Source organism: Chrysochloris asiatica, unplaced genomic scaffold, assembly GCF_000296735.1.
Source record: "Chrysochloris asiatica unplaced genomic scaffold, ChrAsi1.0 scaffold00012, whole genome shotgun sequence".
NCBI classification, from domain to species: Eukaryota; Metazoa; Chordata; class Mammalia; order Afrosoricida; family Chrysochloridae; genus Chrysochloris; species Chrysochloris asiatica.
Genome location: NW_006408530.1, coordinates 10278739 through 10290832, shown reverse-complemented (window position 1 = coordinate 10290832; position 12094 = coordinate 10278739). Strand labels below are relative to the sequence as shown.

The window sequence follows — 12094 nt, the reverse complement described above, 5'->3', positions numbered from 1 at the left end:
CTGATGAAGGGAATATTGGTTTTGTTTTATTGTATTTGGTCAGCCCTTATCGATAGTAGTGTGTTCACTTGTCAAGGTTGCATTTAAGAGACATCAATAAGACACATTGTCATCTGAGGACCAATGAAAGGACCTGATGATATTTTGCCAGCAAGCACAACAATGGAGGTGACATGATACATGGTCTTCAACTATGCAATGAGGGATTATACTTAGTTTATATTGTTCTAGAGGACAGAACTAAGATGCATGTTAGAAGAGGGTAGATTATATGTTTTTGATAACTTGAATTTCTTTGTGTGCATTTATCTTCTCGAATTGGAGCAGGCTGCATCTCAGTGTACTGCTTTACCATCATCGGAAGGGGTAAGTGAATGTTGGAAGGGCAAATAGGAATGACATTAGCTCTGGTTCTTTGCTTAATATTCCTTCCAACCCTTGGACTACCATACAGTATGATTTGTTTTCATTAACTAGTAGTTTGTTAATTCTCGGGAATCAATAATTTTTACCCTAATTCTGCTATCTGTACATGTTTGGCATATGCATGCTTTTATTTTACAATGTTCCAGTTCATGCATGGGTTTATTCCAAATAAAATGTGTTTGATAATGTCTCTGCAATCAGTGGATGGCTGCAGACAAGTTCTCTCAGCAATACATTTATCTTAATCTAATCAGGGTGACTTCATAAAAAAAAAGTCCAATCAAAACCAAATCAACTGGGTTAGTTACATTAAAGGCAGAGAGTTCAGCTGAGAAGGTTATGGAGACTGCTTTGGAAATCCCAAAGGGGCAATCTTGATAGAATTTCTTGAAGGATGGAGGATGATCACAGGGGCTTTTTAAGAAGAAGTTTGAAGAAAATTAAAAACTGCATTGGTGAGAAAAAAGTCAGGCAAGTTCTGGTGATGTTTTTTTTTTTTTTTTTCCATCCTCATAACACATCTACTCATTCTTCAAGGTTAGTAAGGGCTGCCCTATGAGAATTTTCTTGGAAACCATACTCCATTCACCCCATAGATCTGATCTTGCCCAGTTAGACTTCTTTTTGTTCCCCAAACTCAAAGAACATTTAAAAGGAACACGATCTTTGCCCCTCAAAGATGCCCAAAAATGCTACTTTTGATGCAGTGTCTATCGAAGAGCCCAGAATTATTTGGGGGATAGTTGGAAAAATGGAAACAGTGCCTTCAGGAATGTACAGACCTAGATGGAGGATATGTTGAGAAAGAGTAGTGTCCCATTTTGATATTTTGTTTAATAAATGTACCAATGATCTTGTAGCAATACTGTTTGACTTACCGTTGTACACTTGTATGCATTTCATATGAAAGAGAATGAACAACCGAGAAAGGAACTCATTCTATCCTCTCTACATGGAGCTTCAGTAGTATAACACAAAATTTTATGGGAGGTAGAGAACTTAGCTCTTTAGAAATTTTCTTTTTTCAAATAGTATTAAAATGATTTCCACATTTCATAGAATGATCATGAAGAAACTAATTGGTCAATCTACTCTAGAAGTACACCCCCCCCCCATAACGTAATAAAAAAAATCTAGAAATACGTCTAATAAGCTACTTAATGAAGTCTCATCTTGGAATTATTATTACAACAAAATGCTCAGCAACAATATTTTATTTGGGTTGAGCAAGTTCCGACTAACTTGGAATAACAAAGAACAGAATATTTGGGTGGAGAAATTCATGGTAACTTAAGCCCTGTGGGTACTCCTGAAATCCATAGGCTAGTTTGAACAATCATTGGAGCCTCTCAGGGGGAACCAGAAGTCCTGTGAGTACATGGCATTGGTTTCTGTGTTTATCTGAGGGATGTGGAGATGGGGCCTTATGGGTGGTGTTAGTCTCCAAAATATCAAACCTATTTGCTTTTCTCACTAGTTCTCCTAATTCATACACATGTGAAAATGTCTAACATATTGCACAGTGAATAATGTTCATCAATAAAATTTGCTGGATATTGTGGGGATGTTTCAAATACTCTCTCTTTATGTATCAACATTGGATATCCAGCCAGCATAAGAAACCAAGATCTTAAAGAGATAGCAAGTAAGTGACCCAATTCTAGAATAAATAGCTTAGAAAGCAAGTAATTTTTCAAATAAAACTTTTAATTGTGACTTGAGTGAAGATTTACAGAGCATATCATCAGTTTTACGTTCAACAAATTATAGACTTTGCTTCATTATAATGGTTACAATCCCCTCCATGTACCAACAGTTAATATTATTTACCTCAATTTACTTTAACTACTACATTCCTCCCTGTGTCTCCCACTACATTCATCTTTCCATTGCCAACTCCCCTCATGTTTTCTATTGCCTGACACATCACCCATGTTAATAAATAATAGCCCCCCATCCATAACCAAAAATTTCCTCTTCACTCCCCCCTGTAACCATCACCGAATGCTTCTTTTATCAAGAAAATCTTTTCTTAACTTTTCACATTTGTCTCATAGAATATTTATCCTTTTGTGATTGGCTATTTGCATTCAGGATAATTTCCTCCAGGTTCATCCATGTTGTGAGGTGTTTCACAGCCATTGTTAATATCCAACATTGCTTAGTATTCCATTGTGTGTATGTACCAAAGTTTGCTTAACAATTCTTGATAGGCAGTTCGGCTATCTCCATCTTTTTAATGGGTTTGTTGAGACATCATATTGAAGGATCCTGTTTTCTTTCTCATTCTACTTTCTATGTCTCTGTTGCATTTAATCCTTTACATTCAGTGTAATTGTCAAGAGGTATGAATTGATTGCTGTCATTTTTATGTGTGTTTTTTTGTGTGTGTGTGTGGTACTGCTGGTTTGTTTTACATAATTATCTGTGCTGAGTTCATTTTACTTGTGGGTTTTCTCTTCATTCTCATTTCTGTTGTTAATGTTTACTAAGTCTTTCTGATTTTTTTCTTTAAAAATTTTGATGTACAGGTGTATTAATTTTCTTTGAGGTTACCCTGCAATTTATTACTTTTTTTCTCTGCTTAAAACAGTCTGTTTTATCTTGAAATCTACATGAATTCCTTGCCATTTGGAATTTCTGTATCCTCACTATTCCCTCTTTTTGCTTTGTAGTTGACTTTAGTATAGATTGATATCGCTGGTTTCCTGTTTTCAGTCTTATAGGTTTATTTTACTTCAAATACTTCTATAAGTGGATGGAGTCCTGGTATGGCACTGTGGGCTAATGTGCTAGACTGCAAAGTAGGTTTGAACTGCAAGGTTGGTGGTTCAAGCTCACCAGTAGCTCCTTGGAATCCCTCTACAGGGTCGCTATGAGTCAGAAGCAACTCGAAGACACTTAACAACATGACTGGATTGAGTTCTGGGTGATGTTGTCATTTATGGTAATCCCAGGTCGTTGTCTGCTGTTGTTGGTTCTCAGTCCCAAGAATATCCTTTAGCACTTTTTGTAAAGTTGGCCTGGTCATTACAATTCCTCCACTTTCTGTTTATCAGCAAATATCCTAATTTTGCCATTGTATTTGAGGGATAGCTTTGTTGGGTATATGATTCTTGATTGGCTTTTTTTTTTCTTTCAGAGTTTTGTATATGTCATCCCATTGCCTTCTAAAACAAGTAATTTTGGAGCCTTATATTAGCAGCTTTAAATCACATAATGATTTAACTTTTCCACTTTACTTCCCTTTCCCAAAAGACATTGTAGAAATCATGGTTTTGGCATTTAAAAAAAAAACAGGTAGTTTGTGTTATGATCTAGTGAACAAAAGTGGGAGCCAGAGCTGGCTCTCAGCAGGGAATATGTTTGTGTCTTTGATGCCTATTGCCCTTGCCCAGCTTCTTGGGTTTCTGGATGGTCCTCTGTGGTAATTTTGGCAGCCAGATGAATCTTCTGGAGAATCTTGTGACCACATGGTCTCCAGCCAAATCCCATCTTCTCTTGATAATTTGGACCCAATTTCTCAAATATAGATAAAAAGGTAACTTGTGTAACATTGTTATGACAATCTTAAGTACAAAAACAAAATTTGTCATCCTCATGATGGCCAGCATGTTTAAGTATATTGTTGTGTCCGTCCATTTCACAGAGGGTCTCCTTTGCCTTCATTGGCTCTCTGCTTCCTTAAACATTATGTCTTCTTCCACTATTGATACCTCTTCATGATATGTCCAAAGCAAGAGAATTGAAGATTTTTTTGCCTTTATTGTTAACTGAGTGAAGGTTTACAGACAAGGTCATCAGTTTTGCTTTCAGTAAACCATCTACTTTGTTTCATCTCAATGATTGCAATCTGCACCATGCAACAACACTTCCTCCCTGAGGTTCTTATTTCCATTCCACCCACCTTCTTAGACCTTGTCAACTTTATCCTTAGGTACATGTTGCCCTTTGATTATGAATGAGTAACCATTCTATGGTAAGCATACCTTACTAGTGTTGCTGCACCCCCTATATACCTATCTACTGCTTACCTGAAAATTGGGCCAAGAAGGTGAGTTTCTTTCCAGACCTGGAAATTTTATTGACAAAATATATTGACAGATTTTTTGGAAGTAGATTACTAGGCCTTTCTTGCTAGTCTGTCTTCATCTGAAACCTATCCACTATTTGTGACCCTGCTGGTGTTTGAAATACTGATGGCATCGCTTCCAGCAGGATATCAAGACATAAGTCATTATGGTATGAGAAACTGACGTTCAGGTGGTCTATCCCAGATGCACAACATAGCTTAACAGTCACTTCTTCCTGGAAGACAGTGTTTCTCTCTACTTTTTCAGATTGCCCTACATTGTGGGGTAGAGAATTACTTAGGGCTGAAGAGTGTAAGCATTGATGTTCATTTTGGGAGAGGAAGATTGACGAAATAACCTTTTTAATGAGTGGGTCAGAAAAACAGGACAGTAGCGGTATCAACTGGTGTTGAGTTCATGACTACGTCACCATGTTTTTCCTAACCAAAGAACAGTTTTCCATTGATCTTTAAAGTTTTAAAATGCTTCACTGTTATAAAGACGTAAACCTCTGCTAGCCACCCTTGACATTAAAGCAGTAAAGAAAAATATGCTGTAGTGCTAATCCTGGGTTGATCTTTTACTGTCTTCTAATTGAAGTTAGAAGGATATTAACCCTGGGAAAAATGTCATGGACAAGCAAACATTCTTACTTTGCAGCTCACATGATGAGTTGCTATCAATTATGGCCTTAAAAAACCCAAAAAACAGTGTTGAATGTAAAAAAGCCGCGAAAACTACCAACTCAGTGTGCATTTTCAACATATTAACTCAGCCAGTAGAATTAATTTCCAGTTCATTTATTTATGGATTATTTACAATGCTAATTTGTGGGCTTTGATGGTGACTGTGTCTTTTTTTTTTTGCATTACTGTTATTAGTCACAAAATAAGTTAATTAATTTTGCCATTTAATTGTTACTATGCTTTCTTTTTTCTCTAAAGACGCAATGATTGTTTTTTGTTTTTTTTTGCCATTTCTTGCTGGACTAGATCTGTGTTATTTTTCAAGACCTCCGTGCAAACAGCTGCTCTGGCAAGTCAAGAATACAACTGACACCCTATTGGAAAGGCATTCCCTGTCACCAGCCTAAAGAAACACAGAATGACAGTTCACAGGCTGAAGAGCAAGGCCTGCCTCTCAATCTTCTTCAGCTGTCTGGGATCTTGGCTGACACAGGGCACTGATGCCAGACAGCAGAGAGCCTGAAATAACAAAAACAAGTACCAGAGAGGTAATTGGGACTGACAGAATGTTTGCCAATTCCATAGACTTCACTGCAATAGACAGCCAAGTTTACTGTATCCTGTGTGAGTCTGAGCACACGTGTTTTTTGCTCTTCCCCTGTTGAGAGTCTTAAACTTTTATTAGTATTGTTATTTTATTTGGGGCATAGATTTTTCACTCTACTCGGTCTCTGAACTTATGACAGGAAGACTAGCATAGAAATTGTCTTTGTTTTCTTCTCTCTTGTTTTAAATCTCATTATCAACCATCAAGGCAGGAGGAAAAAGACACAGACATCCAGACTCTATTAGAGCTGAAGAGGTGAAAGTACCATTGGGTGTCTTTTGAAGGATTATTCACAATCCATGTTTTTTACCGCTATTATTGCTTGCTAAATGAGAAGAGAAATTTCAAACTTTGGTTCAGCTTCTTCACATTAAAAAAATTAAAACAAGTCCATGAGAGTCAAAATATGGCTTTGATATATCCCACCTGAATTTAGAAGATATTTGATGAACAGATTTAGTGTATTAGACACTAATGCCTGAAGACCAAAAGAGTTGTGGAATATCATAAAGGACATCTTACATGAAGAAAGCAGAAGGTTATTAAAAAGACAGTAAGGCAAGAAAAGACCAAAGTGGATGTCAGAAGAGACTCAGAAACTGAGACTCAGAAACTTGCTTTTAATTGTTGTTTCAGTCCAGCACAATAACTCTTGATCATTGAGAAGCTAAAGTGACTGGAATAAATGATAAGTAAAAGGGTAGCTTGGGAAGAGAAATTCAAGTATTATAATGAAATGTATAAAGTATGCATAAAGACTTGGAGTTACAAAACCAGAAGTTGAAAAAAACAGAAGGAAAAAATTAAAGCCTTGGGTTGGTTTCTATGGGCAAAATATTGAATGACAAAAGAAAATGGAAAGAATACGCAGAGTCACTGTACCAAAAAGAATTGGTCAATGTTCAACCATTTTAAGAGGTGGTATAGGATCAAGATCCAAGGGTACTGAAGGAACAGTACAAGAAGCCTTGAAAGCGTTGAGGACAACAGTGCTCCAGGAATTGATGGACTAACTGCAATGTTTCAACAAACTGATTGCGCATTGGACTCATTCACTCATCTATACAAAGACATTTGGAAAACCTGGCCAAACGATTGGGGGAGATCCATATTTGTGCCCATTCCAATGAAAGGTGACCCAACAGAATTAATGAATCATCTAATAGTATCATTAATATCTAATGCAAGAAAAACTTTGTTGAAGTAAATTGAGAAAGATTTTAGCAGTACATTGATGAGGAGCTGCCAGAATTCAAGGTGGATTCAGAAGAGGATTTGGAACTAGGGATATCATTGCTGATATCAGATGGATCTTGACTGAAAGCAGAAAATACTAAAAAGAGGTTTACTTGTGCTTTATTGACTACATAAAGGCATTGGATTGTGTGGATCATAGCAAGCTATGAATAACATTGCCAGGAATGGAAATTCCAGAACATTTAATTTTGCTCATGAGAAACCTGTACATAGACCAAGAGGTAGTTATTTGAACAGAATAAGAGGATAATGAATTGTTTAAAATCAGGAACAGTATGAGACAGGGTTATATCCTTCCACCATACTTATTCAATCTGTATTCTGAGCAAATAATCTGAGATGTTGGATTATATAAAGAAGAACGTGACATCAGGATTGGAGCAAGACTCATTAACAACCACTCATTGGAAACCCTATACAGAATTGTTATGAGTTGCAACCGACTCAATGACACTTAACAACAAACAGAAAATATTGATATTGCCAAAGACTTTATTGGGACCATAGTCCACATTTATGGAAGCAGTAGTCAAGGAAGCAAATCTACTGGAAAAGACCTCTTCAATCTATTAAAGAGCAAAGACATCACTTTGAGGATTAAGGTATTCCTGATCTAAGCCATGATATTTTCAAGTACCACATATGCATGTGAAAGTTGGACAATGAATAAGGAAGAAGACCAGAGAAAAATCAATGCATTTGAATTATGATGTTGGAGAAGAATATTGAAAGTACCATGATATGCCATGAGAAAAAGCAAGTATGTGTTGGAAGTCCAGCCAGAATGCTTAGAAATGAGGATTGTGAGACTTTGCTTCTCATACTTTGCATGTGTTGTCAGGAGGGATTCGATCCCTGGATAAGGACAACAGGCTTGGTAAAGGGGAGGGTCAGTGAAAAAGAGGAAGATAAGGTGGACTGACACAGCGGCAGCAACAATGGGCTCTAACCCAACAACAATTGTGAGGCTGACACAGGACCAGGTGGTGTTTCATACTGTTGTGCAGAGGGTCACTTTGAGTTGGAACTGACTTAATGGCACCTGACAACAGTAACATAACCATTCTACATTCCAGTTTCTTGATAAATCAAATAAATACCCTAATTTTTATAATTAACTTTTTAAACTGACTTGAATTTCTTTTTTTCTTTTTTTTTTTTTTTTTTTTTAGCCAAAAGTGAACACAGCGTTGTTGGAGATAAATTATATGTTCCATTGTTGGAATTATATCAGAAATTAACCCATATACCACATTTTAAAGTAAATAATGTGCATACTATATTGTTTTTTGCCTACCACACTCTTCTCCTAAATTATTTTCATAACGTTTCTATATATATATATATATATATATATATATATATATATATATTGTTATAAAATGTTGTTGCATCACTTCTGACCCATAGTGACCCAGTATAGGGCTTCTGAAGAGTGGCTGGTGAGCTTGAACCACTGATTTTGCAGTTCAAACCAACTTTGCAATCCAGCACATTAGCCCACAGCACCATACCAGGGGAAGAGTGTGATTGGAAAAAATGTATAAAACATTGTTAATTTGTATAAAAATAAAATAATGTGTTCTTACTAATTAACCCGTTTGACATTGGTCTAGAAGAAGTGAATCCATTCATGTGTTCCTTGATGAACAGTTACTGGATTTTCACTAGGAGTCCATCTGAAATGGAATTGATGATCTAGCAGCAAGTAGAAACATTGAGCAAGTTTTGTTGTTCTTATTATTTGCCGTCGAGTTTATCTTAATTCATAGTGACCTCATGTGTGCAGAGGTTCTAGGAAAAAAATACTCACCAAAAACTCCACACAGAAGGTCCGCTTGGCACCTCGAGAGGCAAAAGGGACGCTCTTTGGGGGTCTGCTTCAGATTGTGGATCGTAAAACCCGGTCTCTGTGGCACAACAATTTTGATGGCGACGTCTTTGATGATGTGGAGGAGGAGGAAGGACTAGATGACTGGAGAATGCCAAGAGAGGAGGAAGGTCAGGAGAACATAGAGATCCTTTTTGAAGGGGAGCGACTGCAGGCCAACCAGAAGCTGATTACCATGCCGTATGTGTATAAGGGAGCCCACGTTGGGCACCAGAGCCCTCCAGATCGCGATGTGTGCCCCCATGATGGTGGAGCTGGAGGGGGAGACAGGCACACTGCTCAGCAACATGAAGGAGTTCAAGGCCCGAAAAATCCCCATCATCATTCGCTGCTACCTGCCAGACGGGAGCTATGAGGACTGGGGTGTGGACCAACTCATCACCACTGACTGAGCCCCAGCTACCTTCCTGCCGTGCCAGGGCCTCTACTCTTCTGCGCTTCATCCATGTAAATAATAAAATGCTCTGCCTTAAAAAAAAAAAAACACCAAAAAACCCCACACAGTCTCGGTGTGGAACTGTGCTCTAGGCTGCTAGATCGGTTTGAACTACAAGTTTGGCGGTTCAAGCTCACAAGTTGTTCCTCAGCAACCCTATACAGTGTCGCTATGAGTCGGTATCAACTCAATGGCACTTAAAAACAACGTGATAAATGTGCACTAGAAAAATACAACCCAACCCTAATTGTTGTTGTTAGGTGTTGTTGAGTTGATTCTGACTCAGTGATCTTGTATGAGATTTGCAAGGCTGTAAATTAACAACAAATCTTTAAGAGATCAGAAAGCCTCATCTTTCTTCTCCAGAGCTAGTGGGTTTGAACTGCCCAACATGTGGCTAGCAGTCCAGTGTTTATCCTATAGCACCACCGGAGCTTTAACCTGGATTAGTATATGGTTGTTTTTCTGTATGGGCTTTTTGTGTGAGCTTTTATGACGTGCACTGTTTTCTGGTTACTATGTGCAGAACAGAAGTGTTTTCAAGGCTGTGCTCTTTCAGAAGCAGATTACCAGGGCTGGTAAGTTTGAACTGACAGCCTTTCAGCTAGTAGTAGACTGCTTAACCATTTGCATTATCCAGGTATTCCTTGAACAAGTACAACTAGTGCATAATAATAGCACATAGATTTAGTGATGACCTTACCTGCAGCGGCAGCATCTACCTTTTCAGGATGTACACTGGGCCAAGGTACTTTGAACTACAGCTGGAGGTTATGAAGAGTCTGGTTTCACTAATCAGACTATAGAGGTTCCTGGACACCCCATGTAGAGCTCTTGGATAAGAAGAGGCATATGGCCAGAAGGGTCTCCGGTCTATACTTTTCCCTAGACCATTGTACTCAGTCATAATTCTTCATATCAAGTTCCCCTTTTGCCCCTTGGAATCATTTATTGGGAGCAAAACAAAAAAAATGAAAAAAAGAGAATATATAAATATAAATCTAGAAATGCAATTCTTAAGTGCAGGAATTACAAGACTCTAATTATTCTGAGTTAGCATTTGGAGAGACCAGGAACTGAATTTTAAGTAGGTGATGTCCTTCATTACAAGTACTTTGTACTTTTCGTTTGGAAACGTTTCCACTCATGACCTCTTTCCTTTCCCTCTGCAAATCTTTGTTGAGTGTTTGCTCTACACCAGAGACACGTAGAACAAATCAGGGAGTAAACACAGGAAATGCTATTTCATCCTTGAAGAGTTAGAGCTTTATTTTAAGCAAGAGTGTAGACTTGGGAGACCGACAGCAAATCTGCATCTTATTAATTGTGAAGATTTAGGTCAGTTGAGACATTTGTTTGACTTCAATTTCCTGTCCCATCTTTCCTGATGGTAGCAGCGCCCTCTTTCTCTGCTCACATCTCTTGCTTTTTCCTCTTGCAAGACAAAAAGTTTTCATGCCACACCCTTAGGAATCTCCTGCACATTAGATCAGGGTCATGGTGGGACTAAGGTGGTTCAAACTCATGAGCTGCTCCTCAGAAACCCTATATATTGTCGCTATGAGTAGGAACAGACTCAACAGAACTTAACAACAACAATAACATCCCACCTTTGGAGTCCTGGTGTGACTCTGAAGGATAAGCACTGGAGTGTGAACCATAAGGTTGGTGGTTCAAACCCACTTGTCACCCCTTGGGAACCCTACACAGACAGAGTCACTATGAGTTAGAACCAACTGGACAGAACTTAATAACAACAACATTTCACCCTTAATTCTCTTACTGGTTTTATCACATCAGATCACATCATGAGATCATCACATAATTGCCAAACCACTGAGACTCATGATACAGCCAAGCTGACACATAATTTTGGAGGATACAATTCAATCTATGACAGGACTCATATGATCAGACTGAACCCACTCAGATATCTAAAGTAATCTCCCCATGAGAAGGTCTGTGCCCTGTAGTCACAACCATCATGCCCCCTTGAGATTAAGGTGTAGACATCTTTGTTGTTCTTCTTCTTAGGTGCCATCAAGTCGGTTCCGACTCGTAGTGACCCTGTGCACAGTAGAATGAAATACTACACAATCTTGCATCATCTTCACTATTGTTGTTACCTTTGACTCCATTGCTTCTGCCACTGTGTCAACCCATCCCTTTGGGTGTCTTCCTCTTTTTCACTGATCTTGTACTTTACCAAGCATGATGTTCTTCTCCAAGGACTGGTCTCTCCTGACAATATGTCTAAAGTATGACAGATTAGGTTTCACCATCCTAGCTTATAAAGGGCATCTGGCTGTACTTCTTGCAACACAGATTTGCTTATTCTTCTGGCAGTCCATTGTACTTTTAATATTCTTGTCCCAAACCATAATTCAAATGCATAAAATTTCCCCTGATTTTCCTTATTTTTTGTCCAACTTTCACAAGCATATGAGGTGATTAGAAATACCATGGCTTGGATCAGGGACACTTGAGTCCTCAAACTGACATCTTTGTTCTTCAACACTTTAAAGAGGTCTTGTATAGCAGATTTGACTGTTGCTTGCATGTGTTGATGGTGGACCCAAGCAAAATGAAGTCTTTGACAACTTCAATCTTTTCTCCACTTATCATGATGTTATTTATTGATCAAGTGTTGAGGATTTTTTGTTTTCTTTACATTGAGGTGCAATACATACTGATGGCTGTGCTCTTTGATCTTCATCA

The 12094-nt window shown here is 38.1% G+C and overlaps 1 pseudogene; it reads left to right on the top strand.

The window, feature by feature from the left end:
* Positions 1 to 249: 249 nt before the first annotated feature.
* LOC102812208 lies at positions 250 to 9332 on the top strand (annotated as a pseudogene).
* Positions 9333 to 12094: the final 2762 nt, after the last annotated feature.